The sequence below is a fragment of the Mixophyes fleayi genome, chromosome 12, assembly GCF_038048845.1.
Source record: "Mixophyes fleayi isolate aMixFle1 chromosome 12, aMixFle1.hap1, whole genome shotgun sequence".
Classification (NCBI taxonomy): Eukaryota; Metazoa; Chordata; class Amphibia; order Anura; family Limnodynastidae; genus Mixophyes; species Mixophyes fleayi.
In genome coordinates this window covers 11,778,725-11,793,054 of record NC_134413.1, presented here as the reverse complement: position 1 = coordinate 11,793,054, position 14,330 = coordinate 11,778,725, and the positions used below count along the sequence as shown (strand labels likewise).

Sequence of the window (14,330 nt, the reverse complement as noted above, 5' to 3'; positions counted from 1 at the left end):
TAAGTGACACATGATGCAAGGTCATATTGGAAAACTATTGTTTTGGAATCAGTGTAGCACCAATATTCCTCTCATATTAGAGTATGACCTACCCCTTTTTGCTCCTGAAGATATTGTTTCTCAATCTCACTGATGTATTCCTGCTTTCTCTTCACATTATGCTAGACAGCTATTCAGTATGATCAGACAAGTAGTGACTGTTGTCTCTGCACGAGCCCTGAGCTTGGTTGATGCTTCCAAGTCTCGGGCTGAGAAGGAAAACCAGGCATACCAAAAAAAAGCCTACTAATCCCAGTGACTACATCAGTTTGAAATACATGCTCAGATTTACAGGTGACTCCAGACCTACATGAAGTAGAGGCACATGGAAAAGCTATTTTGCAAGCTTCAAGGTGAGCAATAAAATGAACACATCAATAGGTAGGGTGTAAATACATTTTTGATTGAAATATTTATCCTCAGTGGTGTTTGCTGGGAAATAAGTCCCATTCTACAAAATTATTTGAAAAGTACAAACTGGCAAAGGGAGAAAATATGACCTTAAACATCTTCAGTTCTAGCTGGAGATGCTCAAACCAGTTGCATATCAAAATGTAAATACTGTCCGTAAATTTCCTGAATTTTATATTAATTAAAAATATCAAATTAAATTCAAGAACATTTTAGAAAATAAGCAAACTGGCTTGAACACGTTTGAGTTAAATTTGATACATTTTTATTTTAATTGCAAACATCAGATGGTGAACCTCGTAGACGATGAACTTTGGCACAGTATTGTACGAGGTTGGATTTAAAAAAGTTAAAATACTTTACAATCATACATTTATTAATTTCAAATATTACTTAAACAGTTTAAAAGTAATGAAACGAAAATTTTAACACAAACATGGAACATGAACCTCAAAAACAATCGGAAAACACAAACTGTAAACAGCACGTACTAATTTGAATTTGAATCTAATTATTATTGCACCTCAAATATGATCGCAGTGATCGAACTGGTGGAATTCCATTGACTCTACTTCTAGCTTTGTTCCCTTTAGAACAGGCCTGTCCAACCTGCGGCCCTCCAGGTGTTGTGAAACTACAAATCCCAGCATGCCCTTCCAGCTATCAACTGGTTGTCTACTGGCAAAGCATGCTGGGACTTGTAGTGTCACAACACCTGGAGGTCCGCAGGTTGGACAGACCTGCTTTAGAACAAGCGATATATATATATATATTTTTATTTTATGACATTCCCTTCTTAACAAATCCCTTGTTGCAGCACAGAAATACTTGCAAAAGCTTTTTGTATGGCATAACGTGTGCATTCATAATGTAGCAGATGAAAGACACAAGACCAAGGTTGCTTTTGTAATATAGTAATTAATGAGATATTTACTATTAAAGTATATTATATTTTGGCAACACTTTACGTTCACATTTAGCTTATTCTAAGCAGAAAAAGAGTGGTTCAAATGAAACACCTTAAAGTAGAACATGAATGCATAAAAAATTATAGTACATATAACAACATGATATTATATTATAAAATTTCATATACGCACTTTATATCCTCGGCAGTCAGTGTCTTTCCAGTTGTGCTCATGCATTAATGCATTTCATGCCGTACGGTCCTGTGTGAGCAAGCGTACATTCAATCACAATGCTTGTCCGATCACTCATGTCTGGATGCAAAGGGCAGAAGACTGGAAGATCATAAATAAACATATATAAATCCCATAGTGCATTGCTTCTTCATAATGTGTGTCTTCTTAAATTGGACACAAACACATCAAATAAGTGTATCCATGTATTACTGATCACGTGGTTTTACCATTGCCTCGGGTCTCTCCATCATTCATACATGCAGCAGTATAGCAACTCAAAATTCTTATTGACCCAGTGGATCCTGCGGGGCCATCATCACTGACAAGACTGATGAAAAGTAATCTACTTTTGACTACTAAAAAAGTAAAAAATGAAGATAACATATATTGTATATGGGATAATTCACTCCCTAGTGTAAATTATATAAATATTAGAAGTCACAATGGAGCTTAAGAATGAATGCTCAGTGATTACATCAGAACTCAGTAATTATAAGAGATAACATCAGATTTTACTGCATATACAGATATAATTTACAGGAGTTAATACACCTGTTTATAATCCTTACATTTTATAAAGGGCTCACAACATACAGCAATTTAGTAAAACATACCTCTTCAGGCAAGCTTGTGATATTCCTCAACCACCATCTTAATCTCCCTAGGTTACCCTATTGCCAACCTCTACTCAGCTAACACAAGACAACAACCTTCTGACCAACATTGCTGTGTGACTGATCACACAGCTAACTCAATACTTTTACCTTTGCCTTCCAGCTGGTCCAGTGTGCAATATGACGTAGCACATGCCCTTGTGTTTCTAGCTCCCATTGTCCCATAGATTGTAAGCTTGCTATCAGGGTTCTCTTACCTCTCTGCCTGTATGTATTACCCAGTATTGTTTTATTAATGTTTTGTTCCCAATTGTAAAGCACTACGGAATTTTCTGGCGCTATATAAATAAATGTTGATGATGATGATGAATTTATTACTGACAATTCACAACAACATACTATAGATACATAAGCAATACAATTTGGAATTGATTAGGTGGAGGGGTGGAACATTACCAGACCCCATAGAAAAATTTCTGCAGGACTCTGGCGAAGCCACTCGCGCCTCTGATCTCCCTCCCTAGCTCTGTTCTGAAATCAAGTTTAATTTACTCAAAGATAACTAATTCTGCCATATTCTAAATGTGGTTATGTCGATTAGCTGCCAATTTTAAAAATCACTGTAGTTTTATTTTTTTAAGTGAATGCTTATCATCCGTTCATTTATCACAGCGGCATATGGTGACTTTTTTATTATTGGAATGCAAAATCTGTTCTTACATTCACTGATCCTATCCTACACAGCCTAGAACATGTTGCATATACTTCAGGTTAGGAAGAAATTGCCATTGCACACATAGCAAATGGGAGGCACAACACCAGATGAAACGCCACCTCCAATATGCTTGTGCAGCATTATTAACAACAACAATTCAACAACAGCCATGTCACAAAACTTCCAGGTTGTTGGGTGGTGCCTGCTCAGATCCTAGACAATGGCAAATCACAGGGCACCTATGCCTACTGCTAGTGCCCTTCAAATAAGTGCTGACCTCAGTTGTTTGTGCAGTTAATTAAGAATGTGCTGTGGAGCGGTAGCCAGTAAGGTCATGACCGAATAAACAGGGATCCCCAGGGCTGAGCAATCTGCTCAAATTAAAACAAAGATCTTAAATTTAGCTCTGAAATGTCAACAATGGTATGGTCTTCACATAAATGTTGTTGAACCATTTTTTGCAATATTGCTGGTCTTTAAATACATTTATGTAGGGAATTTTGTTTCTAAATCACTGAAGTTTTAAATTATAACATGTATTGTATTCTTAGGTACCTTCTACACTCCATTTTAACACTACAACTAAAATGATCAGACCTATTTATTAAGCATGAATTGATGCTCCACTGTGTGGGCAGCACATGTCCTTATCTGTGTGGAGTTTGTATGTTCTCCCTGTGTTTGCGTGGGTTTCCTCTGGGTGCTCCGGTTTCCTCCCACACTCCAAAAAACATACTGGTAGCTTAATTGGCTGCTATCTAAATTGACCCTAGTCTCTCCCTCTCTGTCTTTCTGTCTGTCTTTCTGTCTGGAATTTAGACTGGAAGCTTCAATGGGGCAGGGACTGATGTGAGTGAGTTCTCTGTACAGTGCTGCAGAATTAGTGGTGTTATATAAATAAATGATGATGATGATGATGATGATGATGATGAATAGATTAAATAAAGTAAAATTATAAGAGTGTGGCAAAATATTGGAATTTACATAGAGAAAGGATTTTGACTTTATGCAGATGGTATAACAGAGGCAAACGGAACAAATATAGCAGGACATTAGAAACTAGCTGGAATAAAAGTGTATGGGGAAGCACCAAAAGCTGGCACAATATTGAAATTGGTGATAGACAAGTTTAAAGGAAGTAAAGGCAAGTGTAAAACCCAGAAAAATATTATAAAATAATAATATACATCACATCACAATCCTAAACAAGATAAAATTGCACATTTTCTCACATTGTATTCTTAATACCAGCAGCAAATTAATATTATAATATCCAATAGGAACTCCTAACAGATCATCACCAACAATATCAGCAAGGAAACAAAGTAAAGTAGGACAGCAAATTTCAATGGAGGTGTTAGGAACCCCTCCAGCCGGTACAACACAACCCGGAATCTACTCTGCCAGTCAGGTGTTCACTGGAGCCCCTAGTGGTGGGGACAGGCTGGGCTGCAGACTGACAGAGGGTCGTGAAGTGTGTACTGGCTGGGGAGAACCCAGGTAAATGAAGTGAAGTCCAAGCAAAGGTCAAGGGCCGGCAGCAGATAGCAATTCCAATGAACAGGCCGAGGTCAAGGGTCACGAGCACACAGGAAGGTTGGTAAACATGCCAGAGGTCAGGGTCACGAGATACACAGGCAAGGTCCAAATCCAGGCAAAGGGGTCATACACGGGTAATCAGCAGAATGTTCAACAGACAGGAACAAGGCACAGAGCAGGTCAGCAGACTGGCATCAGAAGCTATAACCGGCAATGAGGCAGCAGACCTCATTGCCTTAAGTACCCAGATGGACCAATCAGGGCTTGCCCCTGGACAGTGCACACTTGCAGGCTAATTGCCTGCTGCACTAAACACCAGTCAGGGCTTAGCCCTGTCACACACACCTGCAGGCTAATGCCTGCTAATTCAGCCCACAAGCTGAATCTACTAATCACAATATGCGAGTGCGCGCCCGGCTGCCGGGACGCCATGCTGGAGTAGCGTCCGGCCGTTGCCCAGACAACGGCGGGGAGTTGGGAGGAAGTGACGCCCCGGTCGTCATGGTGATGGCCGGGACGCCGGGGAGGACAGGAAGCAAGCCGCGGCGGCTGTGAGTACTGCCGCGGCTCGTGACAAGAGGAAGAATCTAGTTTCATCTAAGATGAACCTTGGATGGTGAATTTTGAGATATGGGAAGAAGAGACATAGACAAAAACAACTTAGGTGCTTGTAGAGACCTTCAGATGACCACCTATAGCTTCAACTGAAGACGTACAGAAGAATGGTCCACACACTAATTATGGTGCAAAACTGAACAGTGCACATCTGGATGAACTTTGCTACAGCAGCAATAACATGTGAATACCAGTGTGCACATTACACACTGGTGAATCCAGGCATGCGAAAATTCCCTTTCTCCTCCTCCTACTGTCACTTTCAATTCCTCTTTGGCCCTGTATACTTTGTGTTGGTGGTGATGGGAACTGTAAGGGAGGAACAGTGGCATCTCTAGATGAAGGGTCAGGTTTGTCATATCCAGCAATGGCACCAACACTTAGTACAATGCTCGGTAGGTAAGTATCTGAGCCTTCTCATAGGTACAGCAGAAGAGATCCTGACTCTGTTACTCAGACACAGAGTACAGTCTAATGAAGCAAAGGTGTCACAACCGGACTCAGGACTTAGGACTGTCTTGGTGCATTTTGAGCCACTAGTCACAGGTGGTTTTCTTGCCTTTCTCATTGCATTTGGGTGTTGTAGATGCAGAATGTGACAATCTCTGAGCCACACTCTGTGCCGCTATGTTGGATAAAGAACTCCCACACAAAGAAAGGGATCGCCACTAAAGCCATGCTGCACAATCAAGCTCAGGCTTTGGATCAGCAAGGCCAGCATCAGTACACATTCCCATCTATGGTGAGGACTCAACAACAATTGGAATAAGCACTTAATTTACCTCTGCAGCACCAAAGACAGTGTTAGGGTCAAAAGAAATGGAGCCAGTATTCCGAATTCCTATGGCCCCTTCACCGTGGCATAGAAGTCTTTCGTTCTATGCCTACAGTGCCACCGTCTGTACCCACAGCATGTCAAAATGCAGGTTTGCATCCGGTGAAATCGCAGGCAATGTGTGGCAGTTTCATACAATTCCCTCTAGATATTAAATTTTATTTTGCATTTAATAAGTATTGTTTTTGTTTTGTTTTAATAAGAAATTGAGCGCTACAGACATACTGATCGCTGTCAGAAACCTTTTGGAGTATAAGCAATTAATTAATTGAATTTTGATTTTCTTTTGAGTTTCAGCTGGTTAATTAATTTGTGAAGTTTGAGCTGGAAAAAAAAAATCAGTATTCAGAGCAAATTGTTTCTTAAAATGTAATTTGTCAAAAATAAAAGAAAATGTTGCTTTTTAACAGCAATGTTTATGTATAAAAACCTGAAGCGAAAATACATTGACAAGGTGCACCAAAATAATCAGCTTTTTAATTTAGTTAGGTGTTAAATCACTTGTTTAAATGACAGAATTGTGAATTAATTTGGATACCATAATTTGCTCATCACGACACTTTATGGGGTAAATAATGCACATGTGATACAACCCTTATATGACAGAAACTAGCAATAGTCTGACTTACTTTAGAGTGATTGAAGCTAATACTTGCTATAGGTTATTCCAAATCTCTGCTGTGTCTTTTTAGCAAATAAGCATTACAATGTTAATAGTCCCAGAGAACGAACTGACTCAAAACACTTTCACCTCTATCTATCAGCAAATCACTGCATTAAAGCAAATATATTATTCACTGTCTGTAGTACTTTTAAGCCACTATGATACTGACTTATCACTGTGCACGTTGCCATAGTAACATTTGATCATCGAACGCAACAGTGAGACACCCCAGGTTACATGTACAGCAGTTGTAATAATGCTATGCTAATCCCTTCATTATTAGAGAGCTCAAGATTTCAGGCTTTCCTGCAGAGAAGGTGTTAAAAAAACACATTGCAATAGAAAGACGTGAATTTCACACAGTGAGATATATATCAGAGAAACATCTGTTTAAAGTTTAATAACAGGGATTCATTCCAGGATATATTGTATTAAATGATACGTGAAGACCTGCATAGGGATGAATGCATTTAAACGTCAGGCTTCTAGGCTTCCATTGCACTTACCTTCAGGGGTTATAGTTTACCTTGAGTTGTTTTGGAATTATATCCAATAGGCTGCCACTGGGAGTGGCAAACAAGCCTATATAGGAGCCAGGAACAGGAAGTTCTCCCACTTTTGCTTAAAGAAATTCCTCCATCCCGCCCTGTAACAATATATCTGGTTTATTTATGTCTAATGTTTGAATTCTTACTCCTTCGATCTATGTTTCTACTAGGATCCTTTCTGCAAAGGCATGGGGCAGCGTTTCAGAGAACGTGCCCTTGTTAGGCCAGAAGGGGTGTAGTCTCTATGACTCTGTTGAGGTTAAATAATTGGACGAAGGTGGCAATCAACAATTTCTGTACACTGTAATCAGTTGTGATGCAATTCAAACGAAATGTGATTATTATCATAACATTCAAATACGTTTCATGTATTTTCTATCTTTTAATATAAAAATATAAAGTGGTGAAGAAGTTAATTAATGTTTCCAACATCTAAATTACATTGTGTTTGGTATCATTTTGTTCACAATTGCATGAGAATGTTTACAGTCTTATTTATGTAGCGTTCGCACTTTGCACACTTTTTCATACACCAAATAGCCAGTACACATGGATCATAAAAAACAGTTTATACGGGTCTATGTTTGGGAGCCTGAGAAAAAGACACCTGGCAATCTCAAGGAACAATGACCAGAGGAATCCACCAATGCCACATCGATTACTTTGGAGGTCAAGACCCTTCGACCTATGAATGAATACCTTAATACTGTAACTGTGTATCTTTGTGATGTCACTGCTTTTTACAACTGTACTGTGTATAAATTGTTCACCTCTGGCTTTGGAAACCAGAGTGTTCTGATAGAAGCTTGTGTTAGTGCTATGCATATGCATACCAAACTATGTGAATAAAACCTTTGTGCTTTGGAAGCACAATGATCGCATTTCATAATCTTTATTGGTAGTGATAGCTATGGATATATATTACTCTGTAAGTTAGGGTCTGGTATTCTGGGTTAGTTGGCAATCCCTATATTTGGTTGTATAAGTATAAGATGGTTAGCTGACTTGCATTGCTTGCTTTACCACCATCATTTATACAAGGTCAGGTGGCGATTCGGCTCCCTCCCTGGGTCCCTCCTCCGTGTTGTGCTCGCAGTGAATGACGTCACGCCCGACATTTTCATTGAAGAGCACAGCACGGAGGAGCTACACGCCGCACGAGAACAGAGAACTAGCAACAAGCGACAGGGACTCAGCAAGGATTCAGAAAAAAGTAGAGAAGGGGATTGGAGAACAAGGTGATTGAAAGGAAAGTTAAGGGGGATTTGATTTTTCAGTTCAAAGGACACTGAGCATTAAAATCAGTGACGCTGATATTTAAAAAACAAATGATTATGTATGTATAGGTTTTACGAAAAACTTCTGGAACTAACATTACCTTCAATTATACAGTGGATGGTAATGATTAAAATAATGTAATAGTGAATTCACTACTTTCTGCCTTCTATAATCCCTATAAGTAATTGGGTATATCTAGTAGTGGATGCTAATTAAAAGTCCACAAATTGGCCTAAATGATTTGTTAATTCACATTCAAAATACAATTGAAAGATTTCAACTGAGACAATTCCTCATTTCATCCACACATTATTTTTTTCCATTTTCTCTTTACTTTTCATCAGATAACTATTTAATCCTTTTGGTGCATTCTGTATTTTATCATAGCTGAGCCCTTCAGCTTTTAGGCCCATTTTGCTCAAGTTAAACTCTTGTGTCTTAGAGATCTACCAAAAATATCTTTATTTGACAGTAGCAATATTAGATCCTCTGGTTATTTATGAAAACATCATTATGGGAAAAATAGGCTAAATGCATTTTAGTCGATGTTATCTTGGAAAAGTGGTCTAGCGAAAGTACAGTATTTTTTTAATGTTTAAACATTGAATTTGTTGCAGGTAACAATAAATATAAGCTTAAATTTATTGATAATTACATTTTTTATTCCTGTGAGTGGTTGTGTAGGTAGGGGCCCCAGTGCACTGCTTAGCCCTGGGGCCCATAATGTTGTTAAGATGGCCCCGCTGTGACTCCCAACTCGACACCTCCTGTCTGTACAAGATCCTTGTTTCTCTTCCATTCTCATCACATCCTCCCATTCCCAGGAAAGAAGACTTTTTTCGGGCTGCACTCACTTTTTGTAATTCCCTCCCTCGCACAGTAAGACATTCCTCTAGTCTTCAAAGCTTCAAGCATTCTCTGAAAACCCACCTCTTCAGGCAAGCTTATAATATTCCTCTACCACCCTCTCAATCTCCCTAGGTTACCCTGATGCCAACCCCTTCACAGCTAACACAAGACAACAACCCTATGACCAACATTGCTGTGTGACTGATCACACAGCCCACTCAATACTTTTTACTTTTGCATTCTAGCTAGTTCAATGTGCAATATGATGTAGCACGTGACCTTGTGTTTCAAACCCCCATTGTCCCATAGATTGTAAGCTTGCGAGCAGTGCCCTCTTACCTCTCTGTCTGTATGTATTACCCAGTATTGTTTTATTAATGTTTGTTCCCAATTGTAAAGCGCTACGGAATCTGCTGGCGCTATATAAATAAATGATGATGAAGACCTCAGTACGCCAATATTGAAATCTGTGTCCATTACTAATTTCAGGTATTAAGTAGTTATCTTATGGGGTAGATGATGTGCAGAGGAAGAATATTCGCCGTTTGGCATTTTTTAAACACTTTACACCACTTTTGCAGATGTGTCTTCTAAACCGACACTGTTTTACTTTTCTTTGCTGTGTTTTAAAACTTCTCTCTCCCTTTTATTAGCCATCTGTTTTTTGTTAGCTGTGATTAATGCAAAATCCAATAATGTACTACAGTAAGCACAAGTTAGAAATTAATTTGAGATTGTGGCAGATGCTTTCTGAAAGCCAAATTTAAGTTTTACCTAGCCAGGCCTTTAAATTCCTGACTGGCTAAGAAAGTTGAAGTAAACGTATCAATGGTTTTTCTTCCGGTAGAGGAAGGCTGCATCATACCGGATCATTGAGTCCTATGAAAAAAAGGAGGCGTGCACACAAATGTCTGTTCATAAATCTGAATAAATGTGGATGCAAAAAATAGACACGAGTCTCTTCTTGTCATCGTCAGTCCTGAAACAGGTAAAGATAAATGAACGCGAGTAGAGTGATGGTACACGGGTTAGCCCTGCTGCCTCACGGCACTGGGGTCATGAGTTCGATTCCCGACCATGGCCATATCTGTGTATGTTCTCCCCTTGTTTGCAGGTATTTTCTCAGAGTGCTCTGGTTTCCTCCTACATGCTAAAGACATACATGAGGTTTATTTACTGCTGAATTAATATTCCCTAGTTTGTATGTGTGTTAGGGAATTTAGACTGTTAGCTCAAATGGGTCAGGGACTGATGTGAATGACAAATATTATCTACAGTGTGCTGCATAATATAGTGGCATTATATAAATAAATAATAATAAATGCTCACTGTTAATTTATTATGAGCACGTCACATTTTATAGTGCAACAACATCTCTACCTGCAAACAGTTCAAGAAAGGTGTCACGCCACTGATTAGGAAATAGAATACACAAATCATGAGAAAACTGAATTGTAGGGAGATGAAGTTTGCCTGCCTTACACTTTATATCTCAATATTACAAGACAGATGGAGTAGACCATAGTGTACAGTCTGCAATACATCATGTATGTATGTCACATGTATACCTACTGGTTTCAGTGGAAGCGAAGTGCTAACAATCTTTCTAATTGGATTTAATTGGTGAGCAGGGTTTCATAAAAACTACATGCGTTCACAACCAATGGATTCATTAGCAATGAAATGATGAATGCATTTTTTTAAATGTGTTGACTGCTTATCTCGCTAAACTGCTAAGAAGATAACTTTAGACTCACATTAACATTATAAAACCAATATGATCACCGTTTATTTGTAAGGCAGCAAAAAACTCTGCAGTGCATGATATCTAGTTATATTGGTTTCCCTAAATAAATAAATAAAGATAGATAGATAGATAGATAGATAGATAGATATCTGCTATATCTTACTACTGCCATATGTATATATATATATATATCGCAGTAGTAAGTATATTGTCACCAGAACTGTGTTCACATAGGTTCAATAAATTTACTTTTTTGATTAAGTGAAACAGGAAATGAGATGTATAGAATACAATGTATCATATCAATGTTCTAGTGTACAGTATTTAGGTTTAGTATTGATTAACTCTATGTATGCCAATGTAATGGATTACAACACATCAGCACCAAATAGTTAGTTATGATGTCCAATATTGATAAACAATCAACTTTCCTTCACTTGGACTCAAATCCTCCAAGTGTTTTACGAAACAGAGAATCCCACTTTTGTTGGCCATTTAATAGATTTGTCTTCCATTTCTCCTCAGGAGACAATAAGAAAAAGTGTCACATGACTCCTCTTGAAAGTTTTCCCCCCATGGAAAAATGACATTAAAAATAAGTAATGCCTAATACATAACTGCACACTCTCACGACTTTTGTGGAGTCCCGGAGGAGTTGGCACCCTCCGTCCTGGGGCTTAATTCCACAATTCACATAATCATGTCTCGCATCACTATGCAACACTATGCAATGCGTTTCGCCCTAGGACTTCTTCAGGGATTAGAGATCTTGCTTTAATCCATTTGATGACGGTTTTTCAGCATACCTATTGGAGCATATGCATGCATATTTGTGTATTACATTGTGTATTTACCAGGGTTGCAACCCATTTGTTTTTTGTGACTATTATATTAAAACTGCAATTTTATTGTACTTTGCTTACTCCACTTTATGTGCCCAGGGAGTGTATCTTTGTTTCTATCTATCAAGGGCATGAGCTATCCCATTACCTCTCTACTCCAAGTGGCTGCAAGTTACTAATTTCACTATTTAGGGAGCGCTGAATTATTTTCTATACTATTCCTTTAAAGTGTTCTCTTATATTTTCCTCTTTAAAGATTGGTTTCACCCACACAATATACATTCAAAATAATTATATTTACCGTGTTTTATTTTGAGCTTTTGTTTTTAGTGGCTTTTTATAGCTTTCAGTATATTCTAATATTGTTTTGCATTGATGTTCACCAGTTGAGTTATTAATTGCTTATATAGGACATCACAGTATGGCAGGAGTTACACTTCCTCTAATTTACCTACATTATGAAGTATACTTACTATCAGCCAATTCCTGTCGCTTTGAAGGTATTTCCTTTAAACAGGAAATTTATTAAAGACAAAACCCAACGGCCTTTGTCTTTAATAAAAGTGCCGTTGGTAAAAAGGCCTTCAAAGCGCCGGGAATCGGTAGATCTGCATAGTAAGTATACCCCTATGATTGTATTGACTGAAAATGTGTTGGCTTTTTATCAATCAAGGAAAGCCTTGGGCTGCTTGGGGCTTAAGATAATTGCCTCATTGGCCTCCACCTTGATATGGCCCTCTAATAAGAAACCCACTTTGGCTATTAGAAGTGTTAATACATCTATTGCACATGTTAAAAAATATGATAAACATGTTCCATTTGAATCAATATCACATTAACACGTTATCGAGTTACAAGTCTATTTACTGCTATCGTTGAGCTGTGCGAAGCAGACCCCAGTGTTTGTAATGTGAGGATAAATTTCTTTCTTGCTAGAAAAGTTGAAACCAAAATTGTTGAAAAGGCAGATGTGTTGATTTAATCCTCTGTAAATATGATTACTGTCTTATGATTTAATACACAAGCTTCATCGAGCAACTGTGTATACAGAGCATGGGGGATTGACTTGTAAAAGTATGTGCAAACACACACAAAAAAAACATGTTCAATAAATTTATACAGGGATCCTAAAATAATTCAAATGAGCTCATTTGAATTGGAAACAAGTATAAACTTCCAAATTCATTGCAGAAAAGGGAAACAAGTAAAGAGCTCCCTCTAGTGACAGCCTTCTGAAATGTGTCTGCAGACGAGATACGGAAACTGCATTAGAACAGTGCTGATGCCAATACAGACATAGGATAGATACATGAATGACCAGAGCATATTAAATCTATTGGCATGGTTGCCAAAATATAGTGATCCAATGTCAAGATGCTGCAAACCCTTGGGTCCAATTCTCCATATTAAACTTTTTTCTTTTTATCGTATATCCTTTATTCTTATCCATCATAATAGTATCATTATAGACATAATATACCTATTTTGATTGAAATACTCAAACACATTTTAAGCTGGATTTCTCCTCTCGCAAGTTAACGCATTTATTGTTTATGATATCACTATCAATATATCATTATATGTTTAACTCAATAAGTTATGATGATGTTGTCATTGGTAATATGATTAATTGACTTATGGAAAATTTATATATTCAATGTCCTTATTATTGTTGTTTTTCCTTTTTAAAAACAATAAAAAAAGATTTAAAATACAAAACTGACATACTTTGCAGAATCGCCAAGTATCATCTCCGCCTTCAGCTTCTCCAGCTGCTTTTCCAGTAGTTTAATTAGGGGTATGACTTGACTCAGGTGTGATGCCTGCGGGGAACGGAACAGACGCACACAGAATGTCCTACCTTGTTCACGATGGACCACCTACTTTCCGCACAGACCCACTATAGTCGCTCTTCATCTTCGCACAGACTTTGCTGAGGTCCCATCTAGATCCTACAGAAGAATATACTGAAGGGGACAGACAGGTGGCACAGAAAACTACAACAGCATATGGTTCGGTATCCTACCTGCTGTGGCCACCTCAAATATGATCACCGGAATCTGCCCGCACCTAGCTGTGCTGCAAGCCTCTGCCTGCGGACTGGAACTCCCAGTCTCCAGGCCTTTTACTTTGGGGACTCAGGACTTTTGGTACCCTTCCGGACCGGATAGAGGGGCCTCGTATACCACTCTCAACAGCCTACTGCTTAAACTCCCCAGCAAGGGACCAAATGTCCCACTGCATCAGGGGCCTAATGTCCACCTCGTCACACAGGGCCTAGTGTCCTCTTATCCAAATAGGACCTAGTGTCCACATAACTACATAGGTCATATCGCTTACTAAACAACTAACAAGGGCCTGATGCCCTGCTATACCTATAAGGGCCTCGTGCCGTACTATAACTATAAGGGCATGGTGCCCTGCTAACAGTCAGGGCTTTGCACCCTCCTAAACTATGGGCCTTGCGCCCTCCTAAACTATGGGCCTTGCAC

At 38.6% G+C, this 14,330-nt stretch overlaps 1 long non-coding RNA gene across 1 annotated transcript in view; it reads left to right on the top strand.

Moving 5' to 3' along the window:
- The window catches only part of LOC142108876 (uncharacterized), a 109,122-nt gene that overhangs the window by 92,023 nt on the left and 2,769 nt on the right, over positions 1 to 14,330 (top strand). The gene's annotated exons all lie outside the window — the stretch shown is intronic.